Source organism: Ptychodera flava (genome assembly GCF_041260155.1).
Source record: "Ptychodera flava strain L36383 chromosome 3 unlocalized genomic scaffold, AS_Pfla_20210202 Scaffold_26__1_contigs__length_13983176_pilon, whole genome shotgun sequence".
Classification (NCBI taxonomy): domain Eukaryota; kingdom Metazoa; phylum Hemichordata; class Enteropneusta; family Ptychoderidae; genus Ptychodera; species Ptychodera flava.
Genome location: NW_027248280.1, coordinates 3,793,255 through 3,814,425, shown reverse-complemented (window position 1 = coordinate 3,814,425; position 21,171 = coordinate 3,793,255). Strand labels below are relative to the sequence as shown.

General features: G+C 39.0%; 1 protein-coding gene across 1 annotated transcript in view; it reads left to right on the top strand.

The window, feature by feature from the left end:
- Positions 1-21,171, top strand: part of LOC139126041 (dimethylaniline monooxygenase [N-oxide-forming] 2-like) — a 131,584-nt gene that overhangs the window by 47,415 nt on the left and 62,998 nt on the right. The window lies entirely within an intron of this gene.

The following is a 21,171-nucleotide window of genomic DNA, read 5'->3' as shown; positions in this document are numbered from 1 at the left end:
TTACATTGTATATATATATATATATATATATATATATATATATATATATATATATATATATATATATATATATATATATATATATATATATATATATATATATATATATATATATTCTCTCTGTGCCCAAGTTCAGAGGTTGCCATAAAGCCATTATGGCGATAACCGGGAGGGCACATTGTATACATTTTGTGTATATATATATATATATATATATATATATATATATATATATATATATATATATATATATATATATATATATTATATATATATATATATATATATATATATATATATATATATATATATATATATATATATATATATATATATATATATATATATCATATATATATATTATATATAATATATATATATATATATATATATATATATATATATATATATGTGTATGTAGTTCGCATTAAATATGTTGCATACACCTTCGCCCTGTCACTTTGTAATTTAGCAATTAGCTACCTTACAGGAACAAAATTTCTTTTACAGCTACGAATGTGACAACGCATAGTATGATAGTGTAAACTGATATGAGCTTAAATATCCGCAGTTTTCGCAACCTTCACTTCACCTGAATAGTACTCCTAGCTAACGTTTGACATCTGGTCTGTCGCATACTCTTCCTGCATCAATTTGAGACCAGCCAAGCAATTGATCCCTTTCTTATAGACATTCTTAGCACAAGATTTTGCTACATTTTAATATTTACAGACCCCAGGGGCTCTCATTGAGTATGATATATTGGTATAGATGCCAGCGTAAAAATGCTAGTCACTTTTTCATTGCTGGATTATATTGTAATTTTTTTCTGTCGTTGAATTATAATTTAGTGACATTAAATTCTGCATTCACATATATCAATGATTGTTTATTTCTTCTTATGTTAAAGGTCATTTTCCCTTTTCCTGTGGCTGATATCAAATGTTGAATTACACCAACAAAATAAGGCTGCCTATTGTTCACTACGACTTTTAAGTGTTGTAAATATTGGACCTTGAAATATTTTCCTGTACGATATACTGTTTCTTTAGCTGTTAATTCAGATCACCCCGCATACCCGTTCGGAGGGATACTGCCGATATGCTGCGAAACCATCTTCTTCGCTGATGTCACACTCAACCTATATACAGGGAAATATAAATATATTGAAAACAAGGCAGGTTATGATTATCGAAGAAGCCATATTGGTTATTGATATAATGTTTACAAGTAAAATGTCACCAAAACTTCACTACATCTGCAGATTTCAAATCCGTCTATTATACTTATCAATGATGTTCGTAGAACAATTCTTAATGAATTTACCAAATGTTCAAGGGCTTTACGTTATGGCCTTTGTTTTGTTAATTAGGATAGCTCATCGCCATCTTTTACCTTTGTGTCATTAGGACCACTTAGACGAAATACTAAAATTATTTGCAGAAATGCTTTGGAATATAATATTTTCAATATTTTACATTTCCAGTTTTGTATCAGAATCGACAATACTTTTTCATTCAATACATAGCGAGGTGAAATGAAAGGAATTTCTACAGTACAGGAGAGGCTTCACATAAATTGTTAGTTGTTATTTCACAGCGGAGAGGCCTTTACATGGTCCTTCCAGGGTCACTTTAATCTTCTAGACGCTCGGACGCACCTGGCTTCGACACTGGCGTCACGCGAAGGGTCTACAAATTTTTGCCCTGCACATGAGAATTAAGCAGACTGACTCCCTTCTGTGTTAGGAAAAGTGATCATGAGATGTTCCGATTTGCCAGTGGCTATACAGGCCTAGTTTACTAGCTTACATACGGCGTAGTGTTGCTGCACCATTTAGCAAATCATACAAAAACGGACATGACGAACATTACCATGGGGAATGGCCGGAGGAGAGGGGAAGATGCTGACCGGAAATAAGTAACCCAACGCCCATCAACTGCTGAAAAAATATGACCCTCCGCGACGATTAAGCTCAAAAATTGAACACATCCAATTTGTTTCGAGAGCCATGATAAATTCGTTATTAAGTTATGTGTCAATGGATGCCATTGAAAATTTAGTTAACAAAAGGCTGTCAACAGCGAAGAAAAATTTAGAGGAGTTGAAGAATTTGCCTTGTCCTCCACTGCAGCTTACTGTCGTCGGTGCCATTTTCTATTGGCGCGACAAAAAAAATACAGAATATAATCAGAATTATCTTGACTTTTGCTAGACATTTATGCAAATAGCGGTATACCACAATGGTGAAATAACAGAAATAACGACGTTCACTGATGTAACCCTTTGATCATTAGTAAATGCAGCACAGTATTTTTCATGACCAGTGGACGTCATCTGACATAATATATTATTTGCAAACGAGTGCTTATCTATTAATTTATATCACTTATGTGCAAACGTGCTTGAAATTTTAACATATAATACTTGGTATGGATTTGAAATAAATCGTATGCATTTTGTTTTTGTATATATTTAAACTATATATCGGTTTTATACGAAGACATTTTTGAATATGAATTATTTGTTAAAAGGATTGACATAGCTTAAAACTGACTAAATAACACATTTTAACTTAAAACGTACTTAAGACGGAGCTGCATGCTGCCACTACAGTTTTTTTTTCCCGAAGCAATATTTCTCATCAAACGACAAGGAAACCCCTCATATCATATATGTACAAAAAGCAGAGTCTCTAAAGTTTAGTATGGTAGCAGTAGTTTACTCGAAGAATGAAGTAAGTGACTCGGGTAAAAAATCTCAATGATAAAAAATTAATTTAAGTCATAAACTCGATTATTCGAGTACATGTGGAAAAAAATAACTATTTTATTTTGTATTATTTATCCTCACTCTTAAATGGCATAGGTTGAAAGACTGACACTTAAAGAGTGATTAAAATCATGGTGAGCCAAGTTTAAATGCCTCTCATTCGAAATGTACGAAATTTATTGCCAAACAAAATAGCGGTTTTGTTATATAGCATTTAAGTACATAGTGTGAACATTTCATATAATTTGACCATGCCCGAGTGGAGTTAAATGCTTTGGAAATCTTGAAATTTGGAGGAAAAAGAAGCAAGGAAATCGAAGATTTCAAAACATTTAAATAAATTAACACTTCTTTATCACGCAATTTACAACTGCTTGAAAAGCTAAGAGGTGAAACCAACCAATATTTTAACTTTGGTCAAGATATATGGTTTCTTTAAAATTTTTAACCACAACATTCAACGTTCTTTTAATAAATATAATTAATCAATTATCTTGAGACTTCAGATTGTTGCTTTCATGCAGAACTGAAAAAAATATTAGAAAACTAACGTCGTTGGTACAAATCAAACAGGATTGTGGATTGTACTGTGCCCCTTGAAATTCCTCTATCCCTAAGTGTTATATTATTTTTATTTCAATTACATTACTTACATTACTGAATGTGTTATTTACATTAGGGTAAGGGTATTATGCATTATGTTCGAATTACTAAACGAATTATCAAACGACTACCCTTCTCTTGTTATTTGCTCGGTGGGTAAATGTTCTGTCCATTACACAGAGAATTTTTTATTTCCAGGGAGTGTTGAAATTTAAGTGTATTAAGTGTATTAAGTGTACTAGAAATGCTCCCAATATTATACAGTTGAAAGTGACGCTAAACAAATTCTAAAACTTAATTTTCCATTGTGAGCAACTTCGTTTTACATGTACTTTCTCTAAAAATTAACATTATTGTACGTAGTGAGTCCGATATGAAAATTACTCACAGAGTAACTCGGCAGCTAATTCACAGTGTAAATAATAAATAAATAAATAAATAAATTCACAGTGTAAATAATAAATAAATAAATAAATAAATAAATAAACAAATTAATTAATTAATAAATAAATAAATACATTTAATAAATAAATACTAACAATGACCTGCTGGGCATGTATGGACGATGACGTCATGTCATTATGGAACCTTCCTGGGTCACACTGGCTGAGAGTACTATTCACGTGACCCCCCATGAAACAAGCAAAAACAAATAACATCACAAAATGTTGGCTTTAAACGATTTCCCGCTCATCCTCCGTATAGTGAGGTGCAATAATTTATCGAAAGAGATCAAGCATGTACGAACAGTTGGATGAAGACACAAAATTGTTATACAGAAAAAAAAGGGAGCAGTACCGTTTCGAAAACTTGTACCACTGTTAAAAAATAATTAACAACGTTATGAATCTAACGTGTAATTATAGCCATGCATCCTACAGGTCTACGTTTTGAATATATGCTCTCTCAATTTAGAGGGGCTCATGCAGCGACCTAAAACGTCAGTATTATACGCGAATACAAATGACAACCTCAGAAGATATTACAGTTTAGCGTTGCCCAATGTGTATTTAACGGGTTATGCCATTGTTCTATCAAACTAACCAACGAGTGAAATATTCATTGAATAGACCATATTAAGTTTGTTTACATTGCAGAGATCTGACAACTAATGCTTTGTAACGTTTAGCGAAAGCGATAGTGTTTGATGTAAGCCTTAGCTTAAATTAATCTCGACTTTGTAACAGTTCAAGTCGAGTAACTTTAAAAATGATCAATACTAAAAATGACAACCGAATAGACAGACTGGCTAGTGCCGTGTGCACTATTATCAGGAGCATGCTGACGCCATATTTAGAAATAAATGTTATCCTACACTTAGACAAAAAGGAACAAAGAGACAGGAGTTGGCCACTTGTGGCACTCTCAGGGATTATGGGTATGTATGCTTGTTTCTAAACTCACAAAATAGGAGTTATTATTCGTTTTTCGTCCTCCTCTGCGTTAACCTTCATAGTTAGGATCATAAACTTAGCCTCTTGATTCTGCCAGCAGTCGAGCTCAACCATGTGATTAGATTAGATTAGTAGCTTGGCGTTTTCTCTGTATTTTTAGCTCAGTGTTCACACACTTGAGCTAATGTCATAGCGATGACTGTCTTTCTGTCCGTGTGTGTGTGTTTGTGTGTGTGTGTGTGTGAGCTTGCAGAAAATCTGTCTAGTTCCCTGAAATGTGTTCATTTCAGTTTTTCGTGTGATGCCATGAGCAAATAAATCGGATTCGTTTCGGGTAGGCCATGAACAGAGACAAGGTTTGCTTCATGATCCAAAATTAACAAGAAAGATTGCAGTTCCTGACCTGGCAATGTCGACAGTGATTCAATACATGAATAAGGCTTGAAAACGATAAAGTCATTTTGACATTTGGAAACCCAGGAAAAACCAGAATGCGTGCTCAAATGAGCTCAATGGGGTCAAGGCGTATGCGAAGAGTAAACCCGATTCTGTACTGACTATTTGAAGAAAGTGTTGTAGGAATTAATGCAATGCATAAGCTGATAAGTAGAGTAAGGTTTACATATTGTATAGTCGGCCCGGTTGGATAATCTCGCAAGGAAATCAGGAAGGAGTATTTTGTGTCTCTTGGCCATATTGTTACCATTTAAGGTAATGACACATCATAGTGTACATTTTGAAACTTCCAACACACGTGCTGTAACTCCCTCTGTATATACAACTTAATCATTTGCCATTCATTTACTAACTTGTCAAAAAGTACATGATTTTTCCTGTAATATGTGGGCTGCTGATAATCATACAATCACAGGGTATTTCGATACAGTTGTTGATAGGACATGACTCGATGGCTGTGAGTTTTTCCTTGAAGTTTAGCGCAAGAAATTTCGATACTGTAAGAAAGGTATGCCAAACTTATGCCAAAATAAAATTACCACAAAGACAATGGTTTGTTTGTTTGATTGATAATGTTCTCATGAGAAAATTATCGAAAGCTTCAACAGCATAGTTTAATCGTGGACTTTGAAAAATACCCTAACCATTCAAATTTTACTGGAAGAAAATTTTGAAACATTTGAGCTCGATGCACTCTTGAATTGGTTGACGATTATCTAATGCATATTAGCCGAAACATTTCATATGGCCATAAACAACTTAAAGTATGTACCTTTTTATTTCGAAAGAGAGCGGGGAAAATTGAATTCATAATTATTGTTCAGAAATTTCTCAACAACGGGCTAATGCAAGCAAATAAGCTTATAGCGGTTCATAAGTTTAGGTATTGGTTACAGATTCCAAGTCTCAATGCTCTGCTGACAACTAGAGACTAGATAAGCCCATTTCTCACCATTGACAGAAGGCTATTGAAAATTAGAATCTCATGTTGAAAAGAAAATGTGTCAAAATGATCTACACTCTTTATTATTCCATCGTCTAGACTTGACTGTCATAATAACAGTAACAATATAAGCAGGTCAAGGTCAAATCTCCTCATGATAACATCTAAAGCTGATTTCATATCACTTAAAAGAAGTTTGCCTCTTGCCACTCCTGTCATGCTTTCGAGAAATACATTGAATTCGTCTTAATAGTGTCCTTGGTTGGCATATGCCGTTGGTTCTGAAAAGTAATTCTCAGGACGGAAAGATCTTATTAAGCAGTTCGACTATGATATCGCTGTTATGGTAACATGTACATAGCTGAGGTTCACTTTAAGGGTTTTCTCTTCACAATATATCCAATTGCATGCGATTTTAAAATTGAAAGCAACTTCCACGATGAAACTGGACGACATATTAGCCACGACTTGCCAAACAAACGTGCAAATTGAATTACGTACTGCTCCAGACCTGGGAGCGCCCACTCAGTACTAGACTGGACAGATACAGAGTACAGCTTAGATTAACTAGGTCACGACAACAAAAGGTGTTTGCTAACGTTGCCTTCAATAGTGACTAGATAATGATTAATTGCGCTAAAGCAGAGTTCGCGCCCTTATTGACGTCTTGACCAGTTTGGGCAAGGGCGAAGTTGAGGCGTAGGAAATAAATCTGGCTGTGGTTTTCAAAAACGAGGGTATGAATGACGAGGCTGTATTTAATAGTGTGTAACGTTTCAAGTAGGCCTCTATCTTACAGAATAATGAAAAGCACTCATGAAACAATCTGAGTGATGTTTGAATTCAAATTAACTCAGCGGGTTCAAAATGGATGATCGCACAGGATGAGGTCATTTATAGGACACGAGGTCATTGCGCCTGAGTGAAATCACCGTCTATCAAAATATCACCATGTTTGTGACTTTGATTCATTGAAAATGGTCAACCACATTTTGCCACATATCAAATGTAATCTGAACCAACCCAAGAATCCCATGCAGGTGAAAATGTCCTGTCTCTTATTTGTCTTTGGCCACGATAAATAAAATATCACTAGTTAGGGTGGCCAGTCCAAAATTGCTGCATTCAAACGTGGTCATAGAAGTTAACAAGCAAGGCGGTAAAAAAGCGTGCTGCAATTGTTGGCGCTGGATTCTCTGGTCTGGTCTCAATCAAAAGTTGTCTTGAAGAGGATGGGCTTGAGCCAGTTTGTTCCAAGAGGCATGACAAACTCGGTCAGTCACAACTTAGCAGATGCTGAGGGACATTTAGTGAAGAACGGAAAGAAAAAGTTGTGAATGGCGAAGAAAAAATGGTTGTTGAAAATGTAGCCTACTTCAGGCTGTGCAGTTTCGGAGTATCTTGGCCGAGGTTTTCAAACGCGCTCTTGCAACATTCCATAAAATTGACGCAATCAAAAACAAAAGTCACCCAGCTCTATTAGATGTAAACAAATTCCCTCTTTAGCAGAAACATCTGCAGACAGGTGACGTCGACACCGTAATAGTTATGCATGCAGGTCAGTGTATTGTTCACAGCTTTGCCTCCAGGTACCACTTACGTTTGTTATCAGCTACTTGCCTGACGAACCTTCGATGGGAAAAAATGTATGTCACAGGGCTGTTTGGCGTGTTGTTTCTCAGTCGCGACAATGCTACACTACAAAAAAAAAAACTTGCTCGGAAAAGGGTAGGTCACATACACTGACATGCAGGCAGAGCTTGTACTGTGGCCTGGGTAAACGACCTTCGTCGGTATAATCGTTATACTATACCTTATACGAAATAACTTCAGTTGAGGTTACACATACAGAAGGGTTCAAAACTTAACTGAAGGGTTAAAGGTGAATAAAATAAAGGTCGACATATTAACAGTGTTTATTGGCTTGGCTGCATTTTACGAACATAAATAGAACCCTTTTCGAATAGACTGGTACTTGTTTGTTTTTTTTTGTGCCCAGCAAGTCATGCGCTCAGTGTCTTTGGCAGGAGGCACGTAGGTAACCCATTTAATGCCACAGGTATAACATATACCAGTTTAGCGCAGAACAATATCTAAATCAACTTGAAAGAGGTTGCACTGTACCTGATTGTATACATACATGCAATTCAATGTCAAACGTCGCAATAGGGCGTGAAAATATGCAAAGGGCAAAATGTCAAAGGTGAATGTAATACTTGTAACGAATTAAAGGTGCATACATACATACATACATACATACATACATACATACATACATACATACATACATACATACATACATACATACATACATACATACATACATACATACATACAGACATACAGACATACAGACATACATAAGTAGTAAAGAAAGGTGGACAACTGGGATGAAGTAAGAATTTTACACCCCATTTTATTCATTTATCTACATGAAGCGAAGGAAAATTTAACCATCCATGTAACTAAAGTGTGACCCTGACCTATATACGAACTCACGCACGCGCAGCAGTGCATTGTCCTGAACTAAGCGGGGAAATTCCCTGCTGAGCATGTTTATACACGTTCCGAAGGTGTACGGGAAATTCCGTGTGAGTCATCACCATCAAACTAGCCTATATAAAGGGACTTTTACACCCGTTGTCAGTCCGGCCGGTCGCGGAGTCTAGCTGATGTTGAACACGAAGTTCCTATCGGTGCGAACTTGTTCACCTGATAGATAAAATTTTAGTAATTTCCTCTGAACTTAAAATGTGACGGAAGACCATTACTTCAAATAATATGAGACGTTTCAGATGAATGGTACTGATATCTAAAGTGTTCACTCTTTTATCTTTACGTACAAATGTAGTTCCTAAGTCGTTCTCTATTCTATTCCCACCAACAAAACATTCAATACTCATTTCCCCTCCCCGATCTTTATCAATACTTATGATAATATCACAAGTTGTTCTGTTATCTGTTTTCATAGCATAATATCCAACCAAATCGTCAAATCATCTCCAGTAGCTAACTTTACACATCTAATGAGAACTGTACCATGTTGAAGTATTTTCATATTATCAGTCATCTGTTGATTTACAGTCTGTAAAGTTAATTCAGCTGCCTCATCACCGACACTTTTAAGACCCAGTTTCTTTAAAGTTGTGTCCCAAAATAATCTAACTGGAACTCCGCTAGCTGTATACGAGCAATAATTCCCCCCTCGTTTATCCACCTTCTTAGTGTATTATCTGCCTTCATTATTGTATTAAGAGGGACTAATTTTAAGGTGAATCGGTATACCAAGAAGTGCAATGTATGGATTCGTAGGAGTAAGCCAACTACGAAAATCTAACAATTTATATTTGTTTACATTGCTATCAAAATAAATCACATTCGGAGTTCCTGGTGGTTCAGCAACACCTCCTGCAATTTCACTATCCAATATATCTAAGATGTTACGCGGCACATTATAAGGCATGAATTTCTGACTAGCCGAATCCATGTCAGAGCAAAAGGAGTAGAATCATTCGAAGCCTTTGTGGCGTCAATTACAGTTTCATCAATGTCTTTAAGTTCGGAAAATTCTACAGCATGTTCGTGGGGTGGCGCCGCGGCATTGGCTAAAACGAAATATTTTTCGCGGTCTTTATAACGAAGGACGTAATCCTTATTATGATTAGCAGCCATCTTAGTATTATTGTTAACTTTAACATCACTCAGATCTTCAAGCTCAAGATTTTGCATACGAATTGTACCTAGACCGAAGCCACTTGGATCAGACATACTCCGTAGGGACCTATATACAGTGAAAATTAAAATAATACCTTGTAATATACACAACCATGGCTTCAGCTATAGGAATGACAGTTCTCGGTGCTGTATTAAATGCAACGGCATTTACAGGAGGAAATATTATCGGACAAAAGCTTTCTGGGAATGGTGACGCTCTTATTGAAGAGAAAGTCCGACATGATAAAGCATTAGAAAAATTTGAACATGATCGCAACGTCTGGTCAGAAAAAAGATTACTACAGGCTGACTGGGAAAGAGAAAATCAGGCAAAGGATGCACATGCTGCGGCAGAATTAAGAGATACAGATGCAGAAATCCTGGAAGAAGCAGAAGCGGTGCAAAGCAACTCTACGTCAGGCAAAGAAGTTCAATTCTCAGATTATTATCACCCAGTCCTGAGCAAAAGAAATATGAAATGATATATATTGCTGGAGGATTGGTCGTGGGATGGTTTATCTTCCGATAGGGTTACACCGGCCCCGCTTCAGGACTACAATAATTCAATACAAAGCTAATTGGCCAGTTATTGAAATCGATCATGTTCCCATCCTGATCTGTTATCCAGATACGCATTGAATTCATGTAATCTCCCCCTTTTCTCAATGGCATAGAAATTGCTCCGTTTTTAAAATCGTAAGTAACCTTTTCACTTATTTCTCTCGTATCCCGGATGGGAAGTATTTGTAAACAGTTCGATACTTTCCCCTGTATGTACCTCCGGAGGCACCCGAACCAAATGAAACATAATTTCCAGTAACATCGACTACATCTGAATGAACTATATATTTAGTGACTGTTAAGAAATCCACTTTCTTCGGACTCATAGTACTTTTTATAACTGGGTTGTCCTCTGGCTTATCTGAAAGCCAACGACGTTGGCGAAGCTACCTGTAGCATTGAAATAAACTTTAACATCTTTAGCCAAAGTTAGATAAACATGGTTTGTCGGCAGATGTTTTTCAAATTAATTTTTTGCTTCAACCCGATTGCTTTGTTTAACGTATCGATATTGTAGTTACCTGGACGTATTGATTTAGTCTTCTTCGGTTGGTCACCTTCTTGATATTTATTACATTATTCGTCGATGTTATGTTATGCCATGAATTATATAGTCCGCACTCTAGCAGTCTTATCTTCGTAAACTGTGTCGTGTCAATGCAAGGGTAAAAATTAACAGTGACTGGTTCACCTGTTTGGCTTTCAATCCAAATGATCATTGTTGTGCGTTGTATATATTACTAAGTATAAATGTTCGATGAATATTATTATTATTCCGAAGGTGCCCATTACGAAGTATAAGGTTCTGCAGGAATAATATTTTTCTGTTCAAGGAGATCTTTGGTTGCTACCGCGGCAGCAGTCGCACCGCCTAATTTTGCCAATCGAGTCAAATTTGGACGACTTGGATCGCCAACCTCTATTTTCAGAAATTTGCTGGAGATCATAAGATATCCCATCGCAAGTCCTGCGATTACAATACCATCGTACATTGTGTTTACAACTGTTTTAATATCCATGATTGCTGACTAGTATATAAAATAAAAAATAAAAATAAAAATATGGGGAGTTAATCCATCTCATACAATGTAGAGGAGCTGGAAACCTCTCCCTCCCCCTCCCCCTCCCCTGTCGGAACTGTTCCGGATGGAGCTGCTACGTGCTCTGTTTTTTTTCGCTTTCTGTGGAGGATCTTTCCGGACGGAACGGGGTATGTCGAGCACGCCCCCAATATAGCCCTAATGCAGTCAATGAAACTCCCACAATTCCTAAAACAAGATAACATTTATTATACCAGCGTGAATTATTATCACACTGTTCTTTCATTGTAGCGGTAGGTCTGCTACCGCATCGCTCCCCCCTCTCCCCCCCTCCATTGCTTTTAGTTTCTTCTCCCTGTTTTGCCTGTTCCATTCCGCTAGTCGCTTCCCTGAAGCAACTCTCCCTGGATGCTTCGGCGGTAACGTCACTTTCTCTATGTTGCGCTGTGTCGGAGTCGGGAAGGTCGTCGTTTGCGGTGTGGGGGTCGTCGGCGGGGCTTCTGACGGAGTCGTTTGCTGAGTCGGCGAAGTTGAATCCATTTATTTCAGGTACTATATTAAACCCGATTTTTTAAAATTTAAATGTTTACCCGTAATTAAACCGGTGGAAATTAGAGCAATCAGGGGCCCCCACGTGTACGCTATCCGTCCTGATAATCGTTTTATTTCACTGTTTAGAATAAAATCCTTTTTAAGATCAGTGGCATAGTTATCTCGATCATCGATTGGAACTACCTGACTTATTGCACGGGCTCCTAGATCTATGAAACTTTGAGTGATGGTATCACTTATAAGAGAACTGTATTTCGCTTCGTACATTTTGAAGGCTCGTGTTATGAATTCATCTTTCCACGTTTCCACTTCTCTAACTGTAAACTCCTTACCAAAAAATAACTTACTTTGACCACTTGCGATGACACAGAGTATTTTTTCACGTTTTGTCTCTATTATGGATTGAGCGTCCGAAGGCACCGAAGGCGCCGAAGCCCCTTCGGAATGCGCTGCCATATTTGCCGCTGCTGATGACTTTATTAAATTCTCCATTGTTTGCAGTATGTTATCTATTCTTAGTAAAAAATAAAAAATTCGTTTAAACCTGAATCCGAAATATAATATTAACATGGTCTGGAATGTTAGTACCCCTAACGAAATCGTTCCGACAGGGTATCCGGGAAAATTCTCCTCCATTAAAATCTATCTGTATATAGAAACACGAATAATGAGTACAGACTTATTCCCAGTTGCTTTTCAATTAAATAAGACGAGCATACCAACAGTACAGCATTCTGATATTCCTTCCAAACCGGACGGGGGAATAAAACGTATTCTCATGGACTTAGAAATATATGTAACGCCGACAGATAAATTTACTTTTCATCCTCGGGATGTGTTCAAAGATAACGTAATCACTCATCGATCAGCGAAAGAAAGTAATGTCTGGCTGGGCGGCCCGCACATGAAATACTGGGACCAGCAATTAAATTTCGCCGTATGGTGCAGCACTACTGGTTGCGGTATATCATTCGCCCATCTCGTCGATAAGAAATTTCCGCCCCAAATACGATCATTCTGCCGTTTCCATGTATATTTTACAATACGTCGTATCCTTCACGAAATGCAGGTTGCACTTCCAGACGATACCCCCACCTTCAAAGCGGGCGACAATCCGTACAATCTCGTCCAATATGAACTTCTATGTACAGAATTTGGAAATATAAGTCCAACGAAGTCCGACTTTCGATATCGAAAAGGCCAAAATAAGGGTCTTGGTTATGGATATGAATATTACACTAATCGTGGGCCTGTTCGACAGCCAAAAGCGATATACAACGGTCATGACTTTTTCCTCTCCGCCGACGGAGGCGTTTATTACACACATACAATTTTTGGAAAGAAAAAACATGTACTGTCCGACAAAGACAGACCACACTACTATTTCTTTCGAAATGATGGATCGGAGGGACAATACAATAGTTTCATTCCTCTGACAGGAGACTCGGGACTAACAAAGGCCGGTCTCGCTCGCCTCAATGAAAGCCTTGAAGCCTACGTATATTGCATACTTGGCGCACAAGCAAATATTCGCAGTACCATAGTAGGCGATACTGGCAGTGCAGAGCAAGTCCGAAAAGAATTCGGTGTTCTCCTCGAAGATGAAATTCGTAATACCGACAAAGTAATCAGTTATAGGCGATATCAAGACACAATAATGAATACTGGTGTCAAACTTGATATGGCAGTCTCACCAAATTTACTTCTCTTACCGTCTAAGATGGTCATTCTTTCGGGCCCGGCAATCTCGGGTTATAATAATGAATTGCAATACGCTACAGAATCTATGTCCTTCGGGGTGAACGGTGATATAAACACGGAAGTTCGAGAAAGTGCTGTACACGAGATGGAAGGAGGAGGGGAGGAGGGGGGAGATCCTGTGAAGTGGCAAGACGAGCCCGGAGAGTCACCTCACAATGACACGACTCGGGGGCCTCCCCTCCCCTCCCCGGAACGGGCAGCATCTACGACCAGCGTAGACCCTATTCACGAATATGGTAAAATTGGTTTGTTATCTTTAGCAATATTCATTACTATTGTAGGTACTGGAATAAAGTCACTAACTATATAGTTCATTCAGATGCTGTCGATGTGACTGGGTTTCATCTAACTCGAACCAGTAACTTAAAAGAACTAGAAGAGATTCATTAATTTACAGTATATAGATCCAGAGGAAATGTCAATATACGTAACCCCACCATTCAACATGATTATAACTGGACCGACATATTCTGGCAAAACAGAATTTATGTTGGACCTCCTCACCGGTCCGTACTTAAGGAAATTCGAATATGTGATATTCATTTGCCCAACATTCATGAATAATAAAGCGTATAATAGAAGATTCATTTTCACCGATGATAATGTGTTTATATTTCCAGTCGGACTCGATGCAGTGGATGATACATTAACCTACGTGCATAAAGAATGGGCTGGAACGAACACTTTAATAATCCTCGATGACTGCGCCTCGTCCAAAGATATGAAGAAGCGCAGTAACGTTTTAGTCCAACTTGGTTTCAGCGCAAGGCACGACGGATTATCTGTCTGGGTTCTGACTCAACAATATACTAGTATTAGTAAACCATTCAGGGAAAACATACAGATGTTAGTACTATTTTACACACCGAACAAGATAGACAACAAAACTATTATAAAAGAATATGGAATGGAGGTGTCAGAACGGGAAGCCGTGGGCCTATAAAGCAATTGAAAAGTAGGCCATTCAGTAAACTAGTATTTCGTTTACGGAATCCGTACGACATAAATTTTTCGTATAATATAGCAATTATGGCTGCGCCCGAAGGTTCTACCGAAGGTACTCTTAGAGAATTATATTACAACCCGAAAACTGGTTTTGGAGGTGTACAAAAATTGTATGACGCAGCACGGGCCAGCGGACTGAAAGTGACCAAGAAAGAGGTGCAGGAGTGGTTAAAAACTCAGCTAACTTATAATCTACATAAACCGGTACCTCGTACTCGTGGGGGTGGTTCGGGCGGCCGGCGCGTTTTTGTAACATCGATAGACTCTCAATGGCAAGCGGATCTCGTGGAATTCCCTCCCCCGTTCGCAAAAGAGAATCGTAACATTCGATACATGCTAACAGTAATAGATGTGCTCAGTAAATATGCCTGGGCCAGGCCGATACAGTCAAAAACGGCTGATGATACGTTACAGGCGCTACAAGACGTGATTAAGAAATCCGGGAGAAGGCCCGACAAACTTCAAACAGATGAGGGGCGGGAATTTACTAACCGAAAAATGCAGGGGTGGTTGGAGGAGGCGGGAATTCACTGGTTCCACACCTACAGTGACAAAAAAGCTAGCGTTGTTGAACGTTTTAATCGAACTCTTAAGACGATGATGTGGAAATACTTTACATACAGACAGACACGTGAATGGCTTTCTATTTTACCAGAACTTCTCGAGAATTACAATAACACCGTTCACGGAAGTATCAAAATGAAACCCAGGGACGTAACAGAGGACAACGATTGGCAGGCATTTTATACACTATTCGGTCCTGAGTTAGCAGCCGGGGGAGTTGACCCTGAATTCAAGCCGGGAGAACGGGTCCGAATTACAAAATACAAGACCACTTTTAAGAAAGGATATTTACCAAATTGGACAGAGGAGATTTTCGTAGTTTCAAAAGTTGTGTACGCAGCTGGCTTGGGAACGCCACCAGTTTACAAAATAAAAGATCTGAATGGAGAGGAAATACTCGGCACTTTCTACTCCGATGAACTTCAGAGTGCCCGGGGAGCCGACGAGCTGTACAGAGTAGAACGAATTTTGAAGACGAAAAAAATTAGAGGAAAGAAATATTATCTGATAAAATGGAAAGGTTATCCAGAAAGTTTCAATAGTTGGGAGCCGGAGGAAAATGTTATTAGAACTTCGTAAGTTCCTGTCCATGGTACTTGTCAAGTACTACGTAAGTACTACGTAAGTACTAACGTAAGTATTTACGAAAGTTATTCAATAAGTACCATGGAAAAAGTCTTAATTTCTTGAAAGCCGAAAGTGTCAGTTTACCACCCCACTTCCACCCCCCACCTGGCCAAGTATTTATCATGTACTGTCGTAAGTAATGTTCACTTACTGCATCTTTTTCGGCCGTATGTGGATGAGGTGGTACCCCCTCAGTTCCTGAACATATTAAGTTTGCAAGATCTTCAAAACGACTTCTCATGTTACCACAGTCCGTTCTTTCGAGTCCCCCTTGTTCAGCTTTATCGATAAGTTCTGGTTGAAGTATAATGTACACAACTGACATAAGCCATAGACAAGTAACTTCAAAGTCCCCACTTTTCATAATGTCAAGTGCTCGTAGGTCAAACGAAGCATTATAAGCACACACAGATTCACAAGCGTTAAGAAGTTTGTGTAGGTTCTTTAGTGAGACTCGAGGTTGTTCTAGTTGTTCTTGACCAGGTGGGAAGTACGCTTTTTTCAAGTTCCTCCTCCTTGAAACCGTCTATTAAAAATCCCTGGCTGCCGCCGCTCCATGCAATTCCAAAGTCAAAAGCTCGTGGATATTCTACTGGTCCGACTGTCTCGGTATCAATTGTTGGATTAAGTATATTCTTGAGAACGAAGGGGGTAAGAGCGTTCCGAATTACCAACATGGAAGTCTGTAGTCGTGGCAAATTTCTAAGAAAGTCTGTTTGAACTTATTGTGAATCTCTTCTAGTTCTTCTAAGGCGGCTATTTCGTACGACCTGGCTCGAGTCAACACATTCCGCCTGCAATAATCCCAAGGCATATCTTTGAATATGATAATGAAACTGGGTAAATGGTCAAATGCTCTAGAAACAATCTTTTTTTCTTCCGTTGCCACGGAAACGCCCCGGATTCGAGAAAAAGTCAGATGTTGAATTATGGAAGAGTCACAAATAATGTATTGTTCTGAAGGGAGGGGGGTTTCCTCCCTCCTCCTCCCAGCCTGACATTGTAAACTAAGCGTATGTTCTATAAACTGGTTCTGAAAATCGGCAATCGAAACGTGGGTGACACGCCCATTATAAAAGTCGGCAATGTTGCTGGAAAAACTAGTGTCAAATTCTGGTACGTGATACGGATCCAAATTTACTGCATCGTAACTCTTACACTTCCAGTTGGTCCATTTATGAATATGTATGACATTTTAGGATACTATATCATAGAAAAAAATTTTTTAAATTATTTTTTATTAAGATATATACGATAAGACAATGACAATCCTTTCTATTTCAACTGCAATAAAAATACTTGAAACCGGAGAAGAGAATATTCAAATCAGTGACGGCAAACTCATATTTGGTGAATATGTAGATCCTTTCATATACGTAGACAGTGAGCTAGAAGTAGTTTTCAACATCGGACCTAAATACGGTTCTAAAGATCCTGCTACATGTGATGGGGTGTGTGTCCGTTGGCAACCGAGTCTTCAAAAGTTTACTGATTTAATAATATTCCGTACCCTAGGTGAAAGTTTCGATGCATCTACTGCTAAAAGTTATGCTCTAAGCCTGGCCGCTCACTCCAAGAATACTACTGGATTTTACAATCCATCTAAAGTGTATCAGAAGCGAGGGAGCGGGGCGCAGCCAGTTGCGTATTTTAAATTTCGGTTTAAAAGAGGGGACGATTTCGCTACATGTATTGATATGGTTCAAGAATTGACTGCGGTTTTAAACAGTGAGCCCATTGCCAGTCCGAGAAAATCCTGCTATTGTACCTCGTAATATCAGGAAAGGTAGTAAGATAGAATTCTTAGCATTTAAACCGCGCTTAAGTAAGAGTGCTCTTTCTTTCACTGTTGAGAGATTAATATTTTGTGCTGCGCCTAATAAACCAGAAATTCAAGATGCGGAAGAAATAGTCGACTTAGAAAGATTAGGTGAGATATATAAACAAATAAATGCTGACAAAAATATTATAGTGGATTTTGATGACCTATCATAGAATAATTATTTTTTCATTTTAAAAATTTTTAGGATAGTATATATCATAAAGATTATTATGGCCCGTCGATTACATACAGCATTCAAGGGAGCAGTTTACGAAAAGAATTTCCTGAAGTCAAGCGAGTCAAGGATATCGGGGAGCTGGTGGATATTGAAGGTATGGTCAAAGGGGGAAAGATGTACTCTGTTTATACCGAAATGGAAGTCAAATTATCGGATCCGAAAACTGGTAATACACAAATTCGTATATTGCCTGTTAAATTAAAAGATACATACACAAAAGATGTAAGAGGATCGGGATGGATGTGGGGCAACAATTAATAGATCGCTACGATCGTATGCTTGATACAATTGAAAATGTTGAGGGTTCTGGTCTCGTTCTCGAGGAGATACTTAATTTTGAAGTAATTCTAGTAGAAGTTTTACTCGGGGCTGGCCGGGGGCTGGGATTCAACTTCCCGGATGGTTAAAAAATAAGCATTGTGTTAGCGATCTTTTCTACCGGTGGGGGCTGAGAACTGTTTTCAATACGCCATCGTAGCAAGTTTAAAGTTGGCCGACCCCGAGTTTCGTGAAAAGAAATGTGGTCAGGTAAGGAGAAAATGGAATACGTACGCCCCATTTATGGCTGACTACTGTTGGGAAGGTATTCCCACCCCACGCCCGCCGATCTGACTGTATTCAGGCGCTTCGAGCAGCAAAATCCAGGGGTCAAACTTCAAGTATTTCAGATCTACGAAAATGATCCCGCTCCCCCGTCCGACATAACTGTGTTATATAGTAGCGGAGCCGAAGGTGAAGCCGATAGGAATCAAATAGCAAATATCTTACTGATAGTTGGCGAAGACGGCGGCCGTTCTCACTTCGTACCAATTACTGCGGAAAATCGCCTTCGTAATTCTCGTACTAATCGAAAGAATGAGCGCAGACGGAAGTGTATTTGTATGGTTTGTAAAAGAGGTTTTAAGTCAACAGAAGAATTAGAAAAACATCAGGTATACTGTGGAACAGACACTGCCCAGCCAGATTTTCCTAAGGAAGTGTGTCAATTTGAAGGACATCGGAAGAAGGTTCCTTCTCCCTACGTCGTCTATGCAGATACTGAGGCAATTATTGAGAAGGGGACCGGCCGGCACATTCCAATTTGTCTTTCGTATGTTATGGTGGAACGGGGGTGGGGACCTTCGGAACGAGGCCCGGGCCGACCCACTGTTTATGGTAAAGAACATTCACAGGTCTCTCCTGTGTTACAGACTTTCTAAAGGATATGAAAGAACGGGCCGAGTATTATTCTAAATCGTATTATTGGAAAATAATACCGATGAGGGATCCTTCTAATTACCGGCGCGACGGATGTGATCCAGTCTGTATTGCATGTGGAGAGCCGGCAGGATACCGAGTAGTGAAGGAGGAGGCGACCTTCTATTGCGAAGGATGCCGGCCGTCGAGAACCATTCCTATCTACTTTCACAACCTCAAGGGATACGATGGTTCTTTTATTTTGAAAGAATTACATGAAATCGTTACCGAAGGAGATGATGGGGGTTCCGACCAGAGCCTAAAATCATAGCTAAGACGAGCAATGGAGGAATTATGGGTCTCTCGAAAACATTTATTTTTCACGCCTCAATTGTTGTTGCCGGAGGGAAGGGAGATAAAGAGACGTTTCTTTTCTATAAAGTTTATGGACAGTGCTCAGTTGATGATGGGGTCATTGGCGAAGTTGGCAAAAACTGTGTCGGAGACCCACGGGTGGACGGCGGCGCCACTTTCGTACCCGGACATTCAAAGGGCGAAAGGTTTCTTCCCCTACGAATATTTAGACTCGGTTGACAGACTGGGAAGAACCAGCTCCCTGAGAGGGGGGAATTTTATAGCGAATTGACGGAAGAGGGGATTTCTGAGTCTGATTACGAACATGCATTAAGAGTATGGGACGAAGTTGAGTGTAAGACGATTCGTGATTATATGGAATTCTATTGTGAGACGGATGTTCTCCTTCTTGCTAATATATCGAAAATTTTCGCGACACATGTTTAGAAGCATATAAGTTAGATCCGGCCCATTACATGTCAGCGCCTGGCTTGACATGGGATGCTATGTTACTTTACACGGGTAATAAGTTTAAACTCATTCAAGATGCTGAGCAGATGACTTTCGTACAACGGGGAATACGAGGAGGTATCAGCCAGTGTAATATTCATTATTTACAGACAAATCATCCGGCTTACGCTGGCCCCGCCGGCGGGAATTACGATCCAGAGAAACCGGTGACCGAAATAAAATATCTCGATGCAAACAATCTCTACGGCTGGGCAATGAGTCAGGCAATGCCTACGGGCGGACTTCATTGGATGACGATGGAAGAGTGGGAGGAATGGGAAGGCGGAGCCGGCGGAGCGGGGGGCGGAGCCGGAGCGTGGGGACCTGGTTCCACCTTTCCACCAAGTTTTCTAGAAGTAGACTTAGAATACCCAGCCGAATTACATGAAGAACACAGCGATTTGCCATTAGCACCGCATCACTATGAATTTCCGAGGCAGGGCGGTCGACTGATTACAAGTGTGATGGATAGAGAGTCCTATGTCTTACACTACAAGTTGCTGGAATTCTATCTTCGGATGGGAATGAGATTGAAAAGATTTATCGGGTGCTTGCTTTCGATGAAGCTCCATGTCTCGCGAAATATATTGACTTTAACACTAAAATGAGGACAAAGGGGAGGACAGATTTCGAAAAGAATTTCTATAAGCTGATGAATAATGCAATGTTCGGCAAGACAATAGAAGATGTTCGAAAGTACAGAGACTTTAAATTTGTTTCGGACTGGAACGGCACGGATAGTGGACGTAAAAAGATTCAGAAGTATAATCCAAAGATGAAACATATAACTTTCATAACTTCCGAAGAGGATGGCGATTCCTGCGACAGTGCCCTACTGGAACTGAAAACGGATGAGCATAGATATGTAAAACCAGTTTTCATCGGCGCCGCAGTACTGGAACTTTCTAAGCTGCTTATGTATGAGACGCATTACAATTACTTTCGGGCCCAGTTCCCTGGAATACGATTAGCCTACATGGATACTGACAGTTTTGTTTACAGTGTGCCGATCCCGGACCCGGACGTAACTTTCAATGATATAGTCCGAGAAGATGTGGAAAAGAATGGTGAGAAGTCTA